Source organism: Pipistrellus hanaki (assembly GCF_964339955.1).
Source record: "Pipistrellus hanaki genome assembly, chromosome: 1".
Lineage (NCBI taxonomy): Eukaryota > Metazoa > Chordata > Mammalia > Chiroptera > Vespertilionidae > Pipistrellus > Pipistrellus hanaki.
This window is the reverse complement of record NC_140503.1, coordinates 72014285-72034038: the sequence shown is the minus strand read 5'-3', so window position 1 is coordinate 72034038 and position 19754 is coordinate 72014285. Positions and strand designations below refer to the sequence as shown.

Here is a 19754-nt window from a genome sequence, read left to right as displayed (position 1 = left end):
CCCGCGGCTCTGGGGTCTGGCCAGATGGGTGTCCCAAGGGAGGGACTGTCCGACTGGTGGGCGGCTCAAACCAGTCTGATCGGCCCCAGCGGAGCAGCGGCCAGGGGACTAACCTGGGGAGGGCAGGGAAGGCGGGGCCTATTTTTCTTTATTGATTGAGATATTGCATACCTGTCCTTATCTGCCCATTACCCCTCACCCACCAACCCTCACCTTCCCATTCATGCCCTCACCCTCCTGGTGTCTGTGTCCATTGGTTAGGTTTATATGCATACAAGTCCTTTGGGTGATCTCTCCTCCTTACCCCCACCCTCTCCTACTTTCCCTCTGAGGTTTGATGGTCTGATCAATGCTTCCCTATCTCTAGATCTATTTTTGTTCATCAGTTTATGTTGTTCATTATATTCCACAAATGAGTGAGATCATGTGATATCTTTCTCTGACGGACTTATTTTGCTTAGCATAATGCTCTCCAGGTGCATCCATGCTGTTGGAAATGGTAGGAGTTCCTTCCTTTTTACAGCAGTGTAGTATTCCATTGTGTAGATGTACCAGTTTTTTAATCCACTCATCTGCAGATAGGCACTGAGGCTGCGTCCAAATCTTAGCTATTGTAAATTACGCTGCTATGAACATAAGGGTGCATATATCCTTTCTGACTGGTGTTTCTAGTTTCTTGGGATATATTACTAGAAGTGAGATCACTGGGTCAAATGGAGTTCCGTTTTTAGTTTTTTGAGGAAACTCTATACTGTTCTCCACAGTGGCTGCACCAGTCTGCATTCCCATCAGCAGTGCACGAGGTTTCCTTTCTCTCCGCATCTTCACCAGCACTTGTCATTTGTTGATTTATTGATGACAGCCATTCTGACAGGTGTGAGAAACGCACTGTCGTTTCGATTTGCATCTCTTGGATGATTAGTGACTTTGAGCATATTTTCATATGTCTCTTGGCCTTCCTCATGTCCTCTTTCTAAAAGTGTCTATTTAGGTCCTTTGCCCATTTTTTTTTGATTGGGTTGTTTATCTTCCTTTTGTTAAGTTGTATGAGTAGTAGTTGGCAATTTTTCTTAAATATATGGGCAGGGTTATATTTTAGTAAGCTATTTACAAAAACAGGCTGTTGGTCAATGGGCCATAGTTTGCCATTCCCAGGGGTACTAGTTCACTGAAATTATGATTAGTCAATTTAGTTTGTTTTAAAACTTTTATATACAGATATCCTATAACTTTGTTAAGAGGCTTCTGGATTATTTTTAGTCTAGATGGATAAACAGAAAAAATACATGGGGAAGATGCTATACTCCCATTTACTGGATTAGCTCTTGTCTTAGGTGATTTATGCAAGCCAGTTACCATCAGTCAACAGGAGCATTTGTCTTTGGTGTGTCTTTTCATCATTTGCAATAGTGTTGGTGGCAGTGAGGAAGACCCCAGGTGCTAGCCCAGTGGGGTCAGACTGGACCTGGGTTCAGCAACCTTGGTACTGGAGTTCTGGCTAGAAAGAAATTCAGTATCAAGACTCAAACTGTAAGAGAATGTTTATTTGGAAGGTCACAGAGGTAGAAGTGAGCCGTAGAACAAATGAACTTGGGAAACAAGTTACAGAGGAAAAAAAAAAAGGGAGGGGGGAATCCTTGGAGCTTAGGAGAGAGGAAGGTAAAGGTGGGTAATGAGCCAGGGGATTAAGAGAGGGGAAAGGCTCAGGTGTGCTCCTGGGAGGGAGAGCAGGCTGGGTCTTTCTTCCTAAGGGAATTTGAGGAGATCCCAGGAGAGGATCCCAATAGTATTCATCAGTTGCCACGTGTGTCCTTTTTGGGTCTTTTCAGAGCCAGGGTAGGGGATCATTAGTCAATATAGCTGGTGCTGAGGTCACCTTTGGTGTCACTTGTGTGGTTTTGTTGCTTTTCTGGGCCTGGAGCTGAAATACAAGTGAGGCCTAGATGTTATTTCTAGGGAGAAAAGGTCAGGGGGTCTAAACCCAGGAGACCAGTGATATGCTAGGGGAGGAAAGGACACCCCGAGGATGAGGTCCCACCCTACAATTGTTCATTGGGAAAGCTGGGTTCCCTGGGCTTTCTGTCTTGTTGACTTGTACTTGACCCATCGTCCTTGCCCTGCTCATGTCTGTTTAACTGCCTACCATATTAGGACAAAAGCTTCAGACTGCTTTTGGAATCCTGAGTTTAAATTTAGTTAAAAGCTCATTACAAGTGACTTTTTTTTTTTTTAATGGCTTCTATTGACTTACTTAGTGGTTCTCAACTCGATATACAGAAGAATTAGCTATGGAACTATTCCTTATAGCTTAAAAAAGTGCATCTCTTCCCCTCCCCCCTCACAATCGTAGGTATTTTCTTTCAGCTGAAGTAGCTGAAGACATGGTAGATAGAAGCACTGAGCCAGGGTAGGAAATCTGTTCACTAGATGCCTCTTCCTGTCTTTGGGCCTTTCCTAACACCGAATGGCTGTATTGAAATGATGCCGCTCCATGGACCTCACACATGAGTGCTCAATACAGCATGTTGAGCTAGCAAATTTGAGTACAAGGGGATAGAGAAAGATATATCCTAGCATTTCCTGTTGCCTCTAGCTCAACAACCTTTTTGGGTGTGTTTTTATTTACTGTGCTTTTTTGTGGAGCCGGAAGCCATCGCCACAAGCACTGTACATAGTCTGTTCCCTCCATTCTTTGCAGTGGCGGAAGCCCAGCCCTGAGCACCTGCCCACACATTTCCTGTCTCCTCTATCATGTGGAAACCATCTCTTGTGTTTTCTTCTCTTAGCAGCCTATACCTTTGGCCTCTGATCACATCTTTTCATCTTGTGTTTCAAAACATCTTTTTAATCATAGTTGGGAAATACTTGGGGAACTCACAGAGACTAGGTCCCTGGTTTTGGAGGTCCAGCAAACTAGCACTGGTTGGTAGAGGTTGGGCAACTTATATACAAACTCAGTGTGACTCTACTGTCCTCCCTTCTTTAAAAAAAATTACACACACACACACACACACACACACAAAGTATATTAGAGGCCTGGCGCATGAATTTGTAAATGGGTGGGGTCTGGCCAGCCTGACAGGGGGAGGAGACATGGGTGATTGGCCAGCCTGTCTGTTGGTTTGCTGGTTGAACTCCTGGTCGAGGGGACAATTTTCATATTAGGATATACACTGAGTGGCCGGATGATTATGCATTTAAAAATATCATCTGTGTGTGTTTGTGTGTGAGTGTGTGTGTGTGTATGTGTGTGCGTGTGTGTGTGTGTGTGTGTGTGTGTGTGTGTGTGTGGTGGGGTGCATATTCATTGATTTCAGAGAGGAAGGGAGAGGGAGAGAGAGAAACAACGACGAGAGAGAATTATTAACCAGCTATCTCCTGCATGCTCCACACTGGGAATTGAGCCCACAACCCAGACATGTGCCCTGACTGGAAATTGAACCATGACCTTCTGGTTCATAGTGCAATGATCAACTACTGAGCCACACCGACTGGGCTGTCCTCCCTTCTTGGTGGCTTGCAGGTCTGGGCCTCTAAACTAATATTTCAGTGCTATGTAACTTTCTAACTACATTCCATTTAAAAAAATGTAACAAATACAGAAAATGATTTTTTCCTGTGGGGGAAAACAACACTTTCCTGAATAGGGATCTTAGATGAAGGAATGAGAATAGAGAAGGAGAAAGCTTATGAAGAACTTAATAAAGATTTCACTTGCTTACACTGAATTAATAGATGGGCCGAAGCTTATGCAAAACTTATGTCAATACAATGGAAAAGAGGTATATTTTTAAGCCACCAGATAAGCATCCTGGTGTTGCAGAAAGTACTTGCTTGATCTGAAGGTGTTGATTCAAGGACCTGTTCTGCCACTTACTTTGTTTTTGGACCCTTTGTCTCAGATTTTGCAAATACTAATTAGGCACTATGCTGTATAGTGCACAGAATCTATACTAATAAAAGAGTAATTTGCTAATTAGACCGGGAGACCTTTCAGAGACCTTCTGGACATCCTTCTGGACAAAGCCAAGGGCTTGGCTGGCCTGCAAACCACTCCCAAATGCCCTCAGCCGCTCACCCAGGCCGCCTCCCCCCCCCTCCCCAGTAGAGACCCTCACCCTGATGGGGGCATGGCTGGCCTGCAAAAGGCTCTCAGCCCCATGCCCAGGTCAGCCATGCCCCCCAGCGAGGACCCCTCCCCAACCCTGGTGGCATGGGCAGCCTGCAAACCACCCAGGCCCCTTGCCCAGGCCAGCCTCCCACCCTGATCCCAGACCCCCACCCTGATCCAGGACCCCCTTCAGGGCAGACCAGCTGGCCTCCATCTGAACATCAGGTCTCTATCTTCTATACTAATAGAAGGGTAATATGCTGATTAGACTGGGAGACCTTCTGGATGTCTTTTCCGACAAAGCCATGGTGGTGGGTCTGAGGCAGAGGCGGTTAGAGTGATCAGGCCTGGAGGGGAGGGGAGTTGGGGGCAAGCAGGCTGGTGGGGGGCCAGTTAGGGATGAGCAGGCTGGCAGGGGGACACAGTTTGGAAGGATCAGACTAGTGAGGGGGCAATCAGGCTGGCAAGGGGGGGCAGTTGGGGCTGAGAAGGCTGGCTCGGGGAGCAGTTGGGAGCAAGCAGGCCAGCAGGCAGAGTGGTTAGAGGTGAGCAGGCAGGTGAGCGTTTATGAACCAGTGGTCCCAGATTGTGAGAGGGCTGTCCGACTGCTGTATTAGGCCTGATCTCTGAGACAGGGACATCCCCTGAGGGGCCCCAGATTGGAGAGGGTGCAGGCCGGGCTGAGGGACACCCCCCATGCATGAATTTTGTGCACTGGGCCACTAGTCCTAATATATAAAAATCCAGGGTCCATAACATCCCAAATGACCTAAGTCTCAACTGACTGCCCTCTGCTATGGGCACCATGACCCAGCACTGACTGCCGAGAGGATGCAGATCGAACCTGGAGAGAGGCCCGAGGAGAGAGAAGCAGGGTCTGATGCGTAGCCTCTGCGGCAGCTGTTGTTTAGCCCTTGCCTCTCTCTTTCTCTTGGGGCCTGGCCAGCAGCTGCACCTCTCTTTCTCTCAGGCCTCTGCTGGGGCTGCTGATCAGCCCGCCTCTCTGATCAGGCCAGTTGATAGGCTTGGAGACGCTGACTGACATAGAAACTGACCAATTCTGACCTAATCTGGGTGAACTGTGAAGGCAGAACCTAAGGTGTGAGCTGAGGAGGGTTTTTAAGGGCAACAGCTGTTTGGTGTAAGGTGTAAGAAAGCAGTTCAGTTTTTTAATGACCAGTTTGGCAGTATAGTGCATATGGTTGGCTATCAGTCCAGGTATAAGGATTATGTATTTTTGTCTACCAAGAGCATTTCCTCCTGATGAAAAAGCTCCCTCCCCCACTTTAAGCAATCCTATCCTATATAATCTATCTATACTACTAAAAGGGTAATGTGCTAATTAGACTGGGTTGACTGCCCATCTTCCAGTTGTCCAACTTCCTTCCGGACAAAGCCATGGTGGTGGGGGCTTAGGCAGAGGCTATTAAGGGTGACCAGGCAGGCAGGGGAGGGCAGTTTGGGGCAAGATCATGCCAGCAGGGAAGGGCAGTTGGGGGTGAGATCAGGCCAGTAGGGGAGAGCCTTTGGGGGTGAGATCATGCTGGCAGGGCAGGGCATTTGGAGGTGAGATCAGGCCAACAGGGGAGGGCCATTGGGGCAACCAGGCTGGCAGGGGAGGTCCATTGGGGGCAAGATCAGGCAGCAGGGGAGGGCAATTAGGAGTAATCAGGCAGGCAGAGGCAGTTGGGGGTGAGATCAGGCCAGCAGGGGAGAGCAGTTGGGGGCAAGATCAGGCTGGCAGGGGGGGGGGGCAGTTAGGGGCAATTAGGCAAGCAGGCAGAGAGGTTAGGGGCAATCAGACAGGCAGATAGAGGCAGTTAGGGTCGATCAGGCAGGCAGGCAGGTGAGTGGTTAGGAGCCAGCAATCTCAGATTGTGAGAGGTATGTCTGACAGCTGGTTTAGGTTCTGATCCATGTGGGATCAGGCCAAAACCGGTGGCCTGACATCTCCAATTGGAAAGGGTACAAGCTGGGCTGAGGGACTCCTCCCCCCACACCCCCTGTGACGAATTTTGTGCACTGGGCCTCTAGGACTAGTATAAAAGATAAGACAGCCTTTTCTGTCCCGGGTGAGTGCTAACATTGACCATCTACCATGTATCTGACATGGTATTAAGCATCCTCCTGTTATTTATGTCTCCCTATAACTCCATAAGTAGGAGTTATAGGGAGACATAACTTTTTCGATGAGGAAATAGAAACACAGTTTGCAGTTGTTAGGGTTTGAATCTCATTTCCTCCTGATTCCAAAGCATTTGGATTAGGCTTGGGGTGAGGTAAAGTAATAAGCAGGGGGATAATAATACTTCATACAGTTGTCTCAACAAAATTTAAGTGAAAGTACCTTGTTAATGTAACTGCTATACAAATGTATTAGTACTCTCCTAACAGTCATCAGAAATGTTGAGAACTGTTCCAGACATTATTTTTCTCCCTCAGCAGCACATACAGTTTTACTGGCTTTCAGCTGAAGGACTGTGGTGGCCAATGGCAGGCCCTCCTTTTTCCTGGAGGAGAGAGACCTCTCTAGGAGCTCCTATTAGGACCTACCATTCAGGTCTGCTCTGCCTTATTAAATCCCTGGGATGAACAATTTTAAGTTTTTATTAACGTTATGTTCACACACAAATGTCAAGAGATGAGTAAAATAAACTCCCATATAACCCAACACTCAGATTTAACAATTATCAATATTTTACCCTAGTCTAGTTGCAGGGTATTGATAAAAGTAATCTTGGTGAAAGAGCTCAGTCTTTCCACTATGCCATCATTTATTTGAAAGAATATTTGAGTGCCTGTTCTGTGTCAGGCACTAGAGATACAGAGGTGATCAGAACAGATAGCATGCCTCCTTTCTCTGAGCCTTAAATTTTAGTTGGGATGAGACCCAATTTGGCATTGATAGAATCATGTAAGTGGAGTGAAGGAGATAAACAGTAGGATGTGATTTTAAATGGGGCTGGGGAGGGAACTGCTTAGACAAAGTGGCCAGGAAAGACCTCTGAGCAGGTGACATTTAGGCTAAGATCTGACAGCTGAGCCATGGGACCAAGCCAGTGGCAGTGTGTCTAGATATTACTTAGCTGCTTCTCATTGCCAGATGATTGAGTAGTAGAGTTTGCATGCGCAAAGAATATGGCTTCAGGAGACTACTAACCTCAATAACTTTAAAAAATATGTATTTTTATTGAATTTAGAGAGAAAGGGAGAGGGAGAGAGAGATAGAAACATCAAAAATGAGAGAGAATCATTGATTGGCTGCTTCCTGCATGCCTCACACTGGGGATCAAGCCTGCAACCCATTCATCTGACTGGGGATCTAACTGTGACCACCTGGTTCATAGGTCGATGCTCAACCACTGAACCATGTTGGACAGGCCTAACATAAACAACTTTTATTGAGGGAGTGCCTCCTAAGTGTTCAGGGCTCTGTTTTGCCTAAAATCTGATCTTAAAGGGGGATCAAGTGGGTGCAGAATCACTGAAGAGGAAAGGGAGAATATAAGACACAGGTCTAGGGGTATTCTGACAACCGAATCTGCTCCTTCCTCTATGATGGCTACATCTGGAACCACTGGGACTTGGGTGTCCACAGTACTGGTGGAAAGCCAGAGGGTCAGAGACCAGTGCTAATTCGAGCTAAGTTCACTGTAATCCTAAGCAAGCCACTTCACCTCTCTTTCCTCATTTGTGAAAGGAGAGGCAATACTTGGCCTACTGCTTAAGTCTACCAAGAAATCAAGAGACGTTTGCTTTGCTGTTGTACAGATACAGGATATTCATAAAGACCCTAGATATGGATGTTGTCCCACCCATGTCCTTGGTAGATCACGAATAACTCGGGACAGCAAGGAGAAGCAAGGATACCTTATAGACATTGCTAAAAATAGTGTCCCCAAGTCTCCACTGGAATAAAGTCCTTTTTAAGGTCAGCCTGGTCTCTTCCCATCAAGGCAGCAGTTGCTCACCACTCTCAAACCACATGCTTCATACACTTTAACCCTGTGAAGTTCTGCCAACATTGTCTTACATTTGTGTGCTCTTCTAATATTTTCTTTCCCCCCCTCTGTGGAATTTTGTGTGGGTGGTTCAGGGAAAGGGTGGACAGGCACTCTCCTCTGCTTCTCCGGAGATTTTTGGAAGGCTTTGGAAATGGGCGGGGCCTCTCCCCTGGATCCCATTGCCTCTGGAAGGGGAGCATGCCCACATTTCCAGAGCAAACAGGGAGACTGAGCTCCCTCTTCCCAAAGTCGTGGCTCCCCACCCCTAACCATTTAGCGGCAAACTACAGCTCACGAGCCACATGCGGCTCTTTGGCCCCTTGAGTGTGGCTCTTCCACAAAATACCACTGCCTGGGAGAGTCTATTTTGAAGTGGCATTAGAAGAAGTTTAAGTTTAAAAAATTTGGCTCTCAAAAGAAATGTCAATCCTTGTCCTGTTGATATTTGGCTCTGTTGACTAATGCGTTTGCTGACCACTGATTTAGGGTATTGGCCTGAGAGGATGGCTGCCCAGAGGAGCTGCCCACTGGAGGGGCCAATGGGAGCCCTTCTGAAGGCAGAGAGGCCACCAGAGGGTGGGAAGGAAGATAAGGAACCAGAGTATCCGGGTTGGTGCAATGCGGACTCTGAGGGCAAGGCCCGAGGCCAGGAGTGCTGGCTTTGTCAGAAACTTGGCCACAAGCTAGCCAGGGCCTCCTGGTTCTGTAATTACCCTTCACCAGCTTTTCCGGAGCTAGAAGCTAGAGTGGGACAAAAGAAAGCAAGTGATGGTGCAATAGGAAACTCCTGGGCCTCCCATCCAAGTACTAAAAAACTATGGTATGTTTACACAATGGAGTACTATGCAACAATAAAAAAGAAAGAATTATTACCATTTGCAACAGCATGGAAGGACCTGGAGAGCATTATGCTAAGCAAAATAAGCCAGTCAGAGAAAGAGAAATATCACATGATCTCACTCAAATGTGGAATCTAATGAGCAACATAAGCTGATGAACAAAAATAGATACAGAGACAAAGAAGCATGAACAGATTGTTGAACCTCAGGAGGAAGGCAGGGGAGGTTGGGTGGGAAGAGATCAATCAATTAAACTTGTATGCATATATACATCACCCATGGACACAGACAATGGGGTGGTGAGGACCTATGTGTGTGTGGGTATGTGTGTGCGCACGTGCGTGGGGTGGGGGCCGGGGAGGGGGGGGGAATGGGAGCCGGCTGGAAGAGGTTAATGGGGGGAAAAAGAGAACCTATGTAATACTTTCAACAATAAAGAATTTTTAAGATCAGGACCTGGGTAAAAGACAGAGACTTGGCTGACAGCAGCTGCCCTCGCACTACAACAAGAGTTGTTTGAGTTGTCTTGTAAACATGGTGCGGAGAAGTGGATTTTTGATATCTAAATCCAGCCTACCTCCAGGAATGCTCAGGGCTTACTCAAGAAGGCAAATAATCCTTTCCCCTAATATTTACACAGTAAAGTAAGATTGTTTTAGAGCAATAAATTTGACAGTAAAATAGTCGTCAAGTTTTTAGGCTAATTTAAATTGGCTAATTAAAATAAGGGAATATCCTAGAAAAACTAATTGTACTTAACAAAAAGCTGTTCCTAAAGTGTTAACTAAAAATTTTATTGGTAGTTCATCTCTCACAACAGAAAATGAACCTAAAGCAGTCATATTATAGTGCAAAAAATTAAAATTTAAAAGCTATTAGGACTACATTATAAAAATGTCAAAAGTCTCCTAATATTTAAATCAAAAAAGGGGGAAAGTAGAAGAATATCATGTAAGGAAAAATATCCTGAAAGTAAATTACATCTAGAAAATTTGTACTTTAGAAAATTAATTGTAATGCTATCAGCAAGACACGCATGAAAAACACACATGGTGTCAAAACAAGCCAGAGGAAGATCATTTGGGCAAAAAATGAAAAAGGATCCCAAGTAAAATTTATAGAAAATATTCCTTTATTAACTTTTTGTCGAGAATATGTTTGTATATTTTCAGAAAACAACTCTGAGACCATGTGGATTCTGGCAACAGAGAGGAATTGACAGGACTACTCCAACCATGAAGACAGAAGAGAAGCAGTCCAGAGATGGAAGTCACTGATGACACCTTACCATAATAGCAGTCAGCAGCTGTGTATCACTGCAGGTTGCCCAGGACCAAACCAGAGAGGGTTGGACCTGCATTACCACCATTTGCCCACCATCCAGAGCTGAAATATCATTGCTGACATGTACACATAAGGAACTGTTTGACATTGAAATTGGGTCTCAAAAGAACTGGTGGCCCAGAAAGAAGCTCACTACAGACTGATTCATATGCTTTTCAGCATAACGATTATTGCTTGTCTCATTTTTGATTCTTATAAGTTTATTTCCAATAGGACATGATCTCACTCACCTAGGGGAAATGGTGAACAACATAGACTGATAAACAAGAACAGACTTAGAGATAAGGAGCCAAGGGTCAGACTGTTGGACCTCAAAGGGAGGGTGGGGATAAAAGGGAAAGATCAACCAAAGGACTTATGTACACGCATATGAGCCTAACCAGTGGTCAAGGACAATAGGGTGGTGGGGCCATGTGTGGGGGGTGGGGTGGGGGATTGGAATGGGGAGTTGAGGACAAATATGTGATACCTTAATCAATAAAGAAATTAATTTAAAAAAAGAAATAAATCTGGGTTGATTTGAAAAAAAAAAAAAGAATTTTAAAGAAAATATCCATTTACGGAAAAAGAAAAAAGAAAAGAAACTCCTGGGGCCACAGTGAAGGGAGCAGTGGCCATCCACTATGGGAAACAGTGGGACACAGTGGGCCGAGGAGCCCTGAGCTCACGTGGGGCGGGCTCAGGTACGGGCAGCCCCGCTCTTGTTTCGTTGTGGTGGTCCAGTCTGACCCAGCCCGGCTGCTCTGCACACAGGATCACAGTTCATCTTTCCGGGCATTCCCTTACAATCTGAATTTCAGTTTACTAAGCACCTTCACACCCATGATCTCTTATGATCCCGTCAACAACATTGAAGGGGGTTACTTTTAAATCTGTTCATAAAATAATGAAAAAATGGAAACTCAGGAGAGTTAAAAGCCCTAAGAGAGAAGGCTGGTGAGGGTAGTGAAGGTTACAGGTAACTGGTTCTCTGGATTCCTGCCTCAGGAATACAGTGACAAAAACCTCCCTCACGCAATCACAGCCATTGATACCTCCCATGCCCAGGTCCTCCCTGGAATGTTAGCTCCTTAAGAGAACAGTACTTTATTGAGATCTAACTTACATACGCTGAAATGCACAAATCTTGGGTGTACAGTGTGACGCATATTGACCTGTGTTACCATCACCCAGATCAAGATACAGAACATTCCACCACCCCAAAGGATTCGTTGCTCCCCTTGCAGTCAATCCTCCTACCCCAGAGGCACCGGTGATTACTTCTGTCTGTTCTGGAACTTCATCTGAGTGGTGTGGTAGGGTTTGAACAGAGACTGCATCCCCGCCAGAGCCTCTGGCTTGTAGGCAATGAGAAAGCAAGCCTTGCTCTTACTGTCCTCTGAGAGAGCACTGACCCCATGGGGGTGGTTAGAGACCTGCCCAGGGCACAAGCTAAGGAAAGTGTAGGTCCTGGACCCCAGCCCAGATTACTTGATTCTGACTCTGCTCCCCCAGGCAGCAGGGCTGCCCAGTCCCTTTTCCGGGGGCCCTTTCTCAGGGCTCCCTTTTGGTGCTCTGGATGAGCAGGCCTGAGGATCCTGGGCAGGGGGTGCCCCCTGCTGTCTGGAGGGCTAGACCCAGACCTTTTCTCCTTGGGAAGACGGGATTACACGGGCTGAGAGCCCAGTGCAGTAACTGGCAAAGGATAGGGGCTCACAGAATAAATCACCTACCCTTTATTTTCCTTGGAAAAGAGGTTTTCCTAAGCTTTGGGGGTTTTCTATCCCCAAATTGAACAGACTAAGGAGATAGAGGCCTCTTTGGTGGAGCGCTGCTGCCCCCAGGTGGATGGCTGAGGACACTACCACAGTGCAGGATGTCCGAGTCCTGCGTTCCCTGGGCCTTAGGTTCTGGTCTGAGCTTTCAGGCCCCTTGCCACCTCGCTTCCTGAATTCTGGTGTTCTGGTCCTCGAGAAGCAGATGTCAGTGAGGGCCATCACTCTGGCCTTGCCTGGAATGGAGGCTTTTTTTTTTTTAATTAATTTTTTTAAATTTTAGAACCAGCTCCAGCTGTGTTTGTGGACAGATGTGGCGGGCCTCAAGGTGAGATGGACTTAAGCTTCGAGGGCCTGTCCTGTATTAAACAAGGGCTTAATTAGGTGAGATCAAGGTTTGATCTTGGGGCTTGGCTCAGGAGGGGGGTGCAGAGGTGGGGCGGGGGAGGCTTCTCAGGGAGGGGGTGTGCAGCATCTCAGCCTGCTGCTGGGCGGGGCCTGCCAGCCCCCCCTGCGTGGGGCCTTCCTGCCGCACCTGCGGTCCGCGGTGTAACGGCCCAGCCCGTCTGGCCTTGGCACGTGGCCTCGGGCGATGGTATCTCTAACTCAGTATTTTTAACTCTTCTTTCCAGAGGATGTGGCTTTTGCGGGAGAGCTTCAAAGGGTGCCCTACTTACCCCTCTCGGCAACCATGACGTCATGGAAATGGGAAGGGGCTGTCCCAAGCCCCCAAACACCTGGAGGGAAGTGGGAGGCTTTTTTTCCATTTCCTGTCCTACTTCTGGCTACAGATTCACTGTCTGACCTGTTTATTAATTTCAAAATTAATGTGATGCTCAAAGGAAACCTCACGCATATGTGTCTGGGTGAAACAAGCCTGCAAACCAGGTGGCCTTGCACAGAAGCAGGGCCCTCATCAATCAGGGTGGTTATTAACAGCAAGACCGCGCTGGCTCCCCGTGGCCCACACATTGTCCCCGGAGGCAGACAGAGAAGGGGTGTTGAGATAAGACGTGGAGAATGAGAGGTGGCGTGGCAATGGGACCTGCAGCCCTGGATGTTGGACCTTCAGCCACTGCCCCTCAGTGACCAGAGTGCTGACCCTGGATGCCCCATTGCCTTCCCAGAGGAACCGCCCTCCAGGATGTATTAGCTGAGTGCCGTGGGGGCTGCACTGGCCATGGGCATTTGCCTGAGGTTTCACTTTCCCTAATAGTTTTTTTAAAATTTATTTTAATTCTATTGTTTTTTTACAGAGAGGGAGGGAGAGGGATAGAGAGCTAGAAACATTGATGAGAGAGAAACACCGATCAGCTGTCTCCTGCACACCCCCCACTGGGGATGTGCCCACAACCAATGTACATGCCCTTGATCGGAATCAAACCCTGGACCCTTCAGTTTGCAGGTGGGCGCTCCATCCACTGAGCCAAACTGGTCAGGGCTCCCTGATAGCTCTTGACAGGTTGCTGTTGCTGACAGGCCACCCCCTCCATCAACCCCCCTTTCCCTTCTCTCATGCGCCCCCCTCTCACTTGGCTCCCTCCCGAGTGCCCAGTCACACTAATCGCGTTATTCATCCTTTGGCTGGTGAGGTGTGTGTTTGGCACGCGCTGTGAGCCAGGCACTGTGCTAGGTGTTGCAGACACGGGATGAGTGAGGTGCACATCCCATCCACAGTGCTCACAGTCCAGGGGCATTTCTTGCGGAGATGTTTTCCTGACAACTGAGGTGATATCTGTAAAGGGCTTTCCATGTAACCCTCAGGGAGATGAATTTTATTGGCAAACCAAGACGATAAGCAATCCTTCAAGACGCAGGCGGCTGCCTCTCCAGGGGAGGGCCGCGGCAGCCGTGTTCCTGGAGCGCATGCTCGCTCAGTCTGCCCTTCTCCGGACTGGACTGTGATTCCAGTTGTCCTCAGTGGGCAGGTCTCTGCGTGAAGGGTCAGAGAATCTTCTAGAATCTGAGGCCTGGATTCACGAGAAGCCATTTGGTCCATTCTTCTGCCTCCAGGGCTGGCTGGAGGGGAAGCCTTTTGGGGCAGTAGCCCTTCTGTCCAGAGACACCCGTTCTCTAACTGGCCTTTGTGACAGGCTCGGCTGGGAGGGCAGTTTTCCCTCCTTGAAGCTGGGTCCTGCTCACGGGGACTCTGGCTCTGTGTGGCAGGGCCTCCGGATGGACTTGGTGGCCGGGTCTCTAGGTTTCCTCTGTGGCCTCTTCCCTCCAGGCTGGACGGCACCTGGTCCCGCTGCACGGAGGGCTCTGCTGTGGCTGAGCCCAGCGCTGACCTTCCCAGTGGGCACAGAGCGCTTCCCCTGGGCCTCCTTACAAGGCCATTTACTTCCTCCGACGTCCCCAGTGGGGCTGGGCCAGATGTGAGGACAGTGTGGACAAAGGGGTGTCTCTGTACCCACTTCCCCCCACAGCACACCCGGTGACCCCTGGACTGCTTTCCGACTGGGCCTTAATGGGCTTTAGGCTTAACAGCCTCAGACTTGGGGGAAAGTTCTTTCTGGGATTGAGGAACCCCTGGTTTGAGGTGGAAGCTTTTTAGGCCTCCACCCTGCCTGCGGCCTTGTCACCCTCAACTTGGACAGGGCCTGGGAGGAGGAGGCCTGACTCCCTCAGGGTCTGGGTGGATCCCCAGCCACTGCCATATTACCTCATATAAGTCCTCGGGTGGCCTTAGGAGTCCGGTGACTGCGGGTCCTGACCCCTGAGGCCCTGGGCTCGCACCACTCCACAGGCTCCCTTGGCCTCCCTCGGTCTGGGCCTCCTCCAGGGTCCTTGGAGGGGCCTGTCTTTGGCCCCTTTACTGCCTCCCAGGGTCCCTGCCCCAAGCCCGTGTCCCCTTCAGCCTCGGTATCTTTGCAACAAACTCTCAGGAGCAGACCTGCCTCCCTGGCCACCTACTTGTCCTTTGCTTGATCTTTTGTATACAGGCCAAAGTGAATGACCATTTAGGAGAGAAAGAAGACAAACTAATTTGTGCTAAGTTTTTAACGGTCGGTAAACACTTGCCCTATTAGCTCTCCCAGGGACATTTTCATCTAACACGGGGAAGAGAATTAATTAAAAGAAACCCCCAATGGTGGATTCGCTGGCCTGTGGCAGACTGATGAGCAGGCGGCAGACCCTGCTTTGGGAGGGAGGTTCCGGCCCTCCCACACGTGAGTGAGCCGCTGGGATGGGACTTCCACCAAGACCTTTCCTATTAGTGATCTCTAAAAGGACTTGTGTTGAGGCTGCAGATGAAGTGCCTCAGCGAGCACTGGGGATCGTAACTATGCTCGGTAAGGCTGGCCAGGACACGGACAGTGGAGTTCCACAGGTGCCACCAGATCAGAGGTGCATGGAGCTGGAGGCAGCCTCCAGTCTTAGCTGACATTTTACAGGTGGTGACCCTGGAGCTTATAGAGGGGAGGGATATGCCCAGGTCACCTAGTGAACTGGTGGCTCTGTTGCTGTGAACAGAAACTGCCTGGATTGTAGCTGGGAGGATTTGCATGATTCTAGCTGATGTGGTCAGAGACATGCAGGTGGACCATAGAGGTATTTGGAGATAGAGTGCCCTCAGACCACTAGGCTTTAGTCTTATTATTATTATTATTATTATTATTATTATATTTTTATTGATTTCAGAGAGAAAGGGAGAGGAGGAGAGAAAGAAATATCAATGATGAGAAAGAATAATTTATTGGCTGCCTCCTGTATGCCCCACACTGGGGATCAAGCCTGCAAGCCAGGCATGTGACGGGAATTGAAGCGTGACCCCCTGGCTCATAGGCTCACGCAGGCTGGGCTACGCTTTAATCCTGATAGCAGTGGTTGTGAGCTGAATGGCCAAGTGATCTCTGAGGGGTGTTACCAGTAGAGGAAAGGTGCTCAGGCAGCAGGAGGCTCAGGAGTTTTCTGGGTCCCCAGGGAATCCCACCTTCTGTCCTCCAGGGATGGCTTGAGACATCTATTTTCCTTGACTTAGTTCCTGGGCTCGAAGGGAGAGAGCTCATCTCCCCCTTTCTTACCCCACATCCAGGATGGTGGGAGTGTAAAGTCTAGCTGGGTCACAATCTCCTCCCCTCCCCACCCCCCAAGGGGCTGGGCACTGGGTTGGGACCCAGGCGGTGGACTATTGGGTGGTCACCAGCCATGAATTTGTGGGGCAATGTACGGTTTCTACGGGAAATCAGTCTGAAAGGAAAGGCATATGCAATGTTCCTGGGGGACGGGAGGCAGTGGGTGGCACTTGGGGATACTTGCTGTGTGGTCCCTGTCTGGCAAATTTTAACTACAGTTGCTACCACCCATGTCCGTGGGCCTCCTGCCACAAGTGGCCCCATGGTGTGGCATGAAAACGGAAGAATAGGGACCCAAGCTTTTAAGTGGGTTTGCCTTGCCCCCAGCACAGCCTTGTAAGTGGAATTTTTTAGAGGTTATTCCAAGAAGAGGTTGACTTATGCAGCTTGTTGAGTTAAGCTCCCTGGATGTCATCAGAGACAAATGTGTTGGTTTCCTTCTGCTCGGCTAGTGATCAGCAGTGAGCTGAATGTGGCCCTGACCAGACCCAGTCAAACAGGAGACAGTCTTTGCTCTTCCAAGTCACTTTTAATGAAGCCAGGGCAGCAGAATATACAATGTGGCTCAGATACACAGCACAGCAGGGCCTAGGTAATGAGATAATTTCCCCCACATCTTGGGGAAAAGCGTGATATATATTTCTTTATGAACATTATTTAAAAAAAATATAAACTCCTCTCAACATTCTCTAGGAGCTAGAACCTGAGAGAACCCCCTGGTGACCCACCACCCAGTGGGGTAGCAGAAACAGCCTCTGGCAGGGGTAGGGGGGCCACAGCCAGGAGAGGCTGCAGGAGCCCCTGACTTTGCTGGGAACATGGGGCAGTACAGGCAGCAGTGGGGGGGGGGGGGGGGGAGGGGAATAGGGGGCGGGGAGAGACAGAAGGAGGGGTAGCAGCATTTGGCAGCTCTTCAACATCTTGGTTGCAAATATCTGGTAGGATCCAGTTGGTGGCATTGTCAGTGGGGCCCGAGAGGTGGATGAAGCCTTCTTCTTCATGGAGGCTGAGAGTGCGTCTCTGCTTGAGGGAGTGAAGGATGGCGAGGAGCGAGCAGTGAGGAGCATTGGGCTCTCACATTCTTGCTGACCTTGAATGAGGAAGAACAAAAGTCAGGCTGGATACTGAGGAGACAGACCCAGGACAGCTGGGGATGTGATGGAGATGCCTCCATTTGTAGAGTTCTAGGAGCAAATGGACTCTGGAGTTGTTTCTTATAGTGGTAGGAAGGAATGTACTGGTCAATAGAATGACCAAGGACACTGGGGGAAAAGGAGAGGAAGATTCCTGCCAGGATTGGGGTATAATCTATACTATTAAAAGGATAATATGCTAATTAGACTGGACGTCTTCTGGATGTCCTTTTGGACAAAGCCATGGTAGCAGGGGCTGAAGCAGAGGCAATTAGGGGCAATCAGGCCTACAGGGGAGGGTGGTTATGGGCGATCAGGCTGGCTAGCAGAGGTGGTTAGGGGTGATCAGGCAGGCAGGCAGGCAGGTGAGTGGTTAGGAGCCAGTAGTCCCAGATTGTAAGAGGGATGTCCGACTGCTGGTTTAGGTCGATCCCCAAGGGGTCCCGAATTAGAAAGGGTGCAAGCTGGGCTAAGGGATCCCCCCACCCCTTGCATGAATTTCATGTGCTGGGCCTCTAGTATAATAATAAGAGGGTAATTTCTTCTCACTGTATTGGAGGTACAGAACATGAGAAAAGGAATTGGGAACCCCTTCAGGTTTTGCAATGAGAGGGATGCAATATAAGGTATTGCAGAACTATAGGCATGATGGAAGGTATAGTAGAACTATAAATGTGTGTCGGGGTCCTAAATTTCTCTATTCCCCCCCCCCTCCAACTCATTAGTGTGTGGCTCTTGATATTACTTGGCCCCAGTTTCTTTCTTTACAAAATGAGGATAATAGCCCCTGCTCATACTTTGTGAGACATGACTCAACTGAGGTGAATTTTGTCATCCGAGGAATGTATTGTGTTAAGCAAATGTCTTAGGTCATGATTATTAACAAGAGGAACTCCTAACAGGAAAAAAAAAAATAAATGGAGGAGTTTGGTGGGGCCAGACTTAGCACCTAAAAAGAAGATCCTGAGGACAGGTTTGCTTTCAGAGCTTGGGGTCCCACCCCAAGACCCTCAGCCCCACCGACTGGCTGGGATGCCTGCTCACCTCAGCTGGACCACAGCCGCAGCGTCATGAGCAGGTTAAAGCCGGCCACTTTCAGGAAGAGGATGCGGAGCCCGATCACGGACAGGTTTTGGAAGTTCAGGTTCATATCTGCAAAACCAAGAGGCCACAGTGGTTTGTAAGCACGTACACCTGAAGTCTGCACAGCTCCCTGTTGTCTACCAATGGCTTTCCCGAAGGCAGAGTGGGGTGGCTTTCAGCACCTGGATCCACCTCTCCTTTGAGCTTCTGTGCACATCCCTTCCTAAAGTTTTGTACTTTTCTTGGAATTAATAGTATTTCATTTCAAAAGGGAAGCAGCAACTCCACTTAGTCCTCTATTTCTGAGCCCCATAGGGGATGGGGAAGAAGGAGGTGGTTGCTCAGAACTCACTGCAATCCTCTGGGTCTGGGCCCCTAAGTGAGAACCCAGTGGTTGAGCCACAAGCGGATGACTCATAAAAACAGCTCAAGTGGAAATGAATATGGGCCCAGGGGAGGTGGGGAGGAGTGATGGGGTCCTTGAGAGAGAAGATCACCATCTCCATGAGTTCTGCTGCTTTTCTTGAAAGAAGGCAAAACCCCCTGGCATGGAGGGCTGCTGCCTTCAGGGTGACCTGGTCAATTTAGGGCTATAAGCTCATCAGAAATTTCACAGCTGGGCCACCCAGAAGCTCTTGTTGGCTTTCCTGACAGTGGAGTGATCGAAAGGCATACAGAAGCGTAGAAGTGAGTCATTGGTTGAGTCAAACTAGAGACTCACCCTCCCATTTCTCAGAATGGAGAAGAAAATGAGACATGATGAGATGAACCTGGGGATCCAGAAAGACCCCGGGCTGCTCTGGGGAGGGCTTGAACTGCTCTTCCTGTTCCTCACGATGTCACTCCCAGATCCACAAGTTCCCTCCCACCTCTCCTACCCAGGCAGGGTTACTATGTGCTCCCTGCTCCCCAAACCCCTGCAAAGCCATGCAAAGATAGGACAGACCCCTCTCTTACCTGTTTCAAAGCTTTTCTCTACCAACGTGGCATCACAGGGAATTTCTAAAAGGAGAGAGGGAAAAAAAGAAAGAAATTTTCTTAGAGTCCAGAGTGTGCCGACTCTCCCACTTCAGACCTCCTAGGAGTAGGACAAGTGAGCGTCTGAAGCCTTTTCTATATTTCCTCGTGGAGAGATCTGGAGGAACTTGTCACATGGGGGCACTTGCTGGGAGAGCTCCTGGACCAACACCCTGGCTTCTGGGCACCACTTCCCTCACTTAACAAACACTGATTGTGCAAAGTTCATGCTACATGACACAAGGCCACCGGAACCGTGAGACACAGACCCTGCCCTTGGGCAGCTTCCAGGCTGGAGTCTGATAGAGGCAATAAGGTACACACAGTGACAAGTGCCATAGGGGTGTAGATGCTGTAATGTGGTCCATCTCTGCACCCCAAATTTCTTCCTTT

At 48.7% G+C, this 19754-nt stretch overlaps 1 gene segment (V, D, J or C); it reads right to left on the bottom strand.

Moving 5' to 3' along the window:
- Positions 1–16637: 16637 nt before the first annotated feature.
- LOC311611457 (T-cell receptor alpha chain constant-like) overlaps positions 16638–19754 on the bottom strand; it is a 37091-nt gene continuing 33974 nt past the window's right edge. The window contains exons 3-5 of the C gene segment in view: positions 19302–19346; positions 18306–18413; positions 16638–17218 (exon numbers count right to left, since the gene is read on the bottom strand).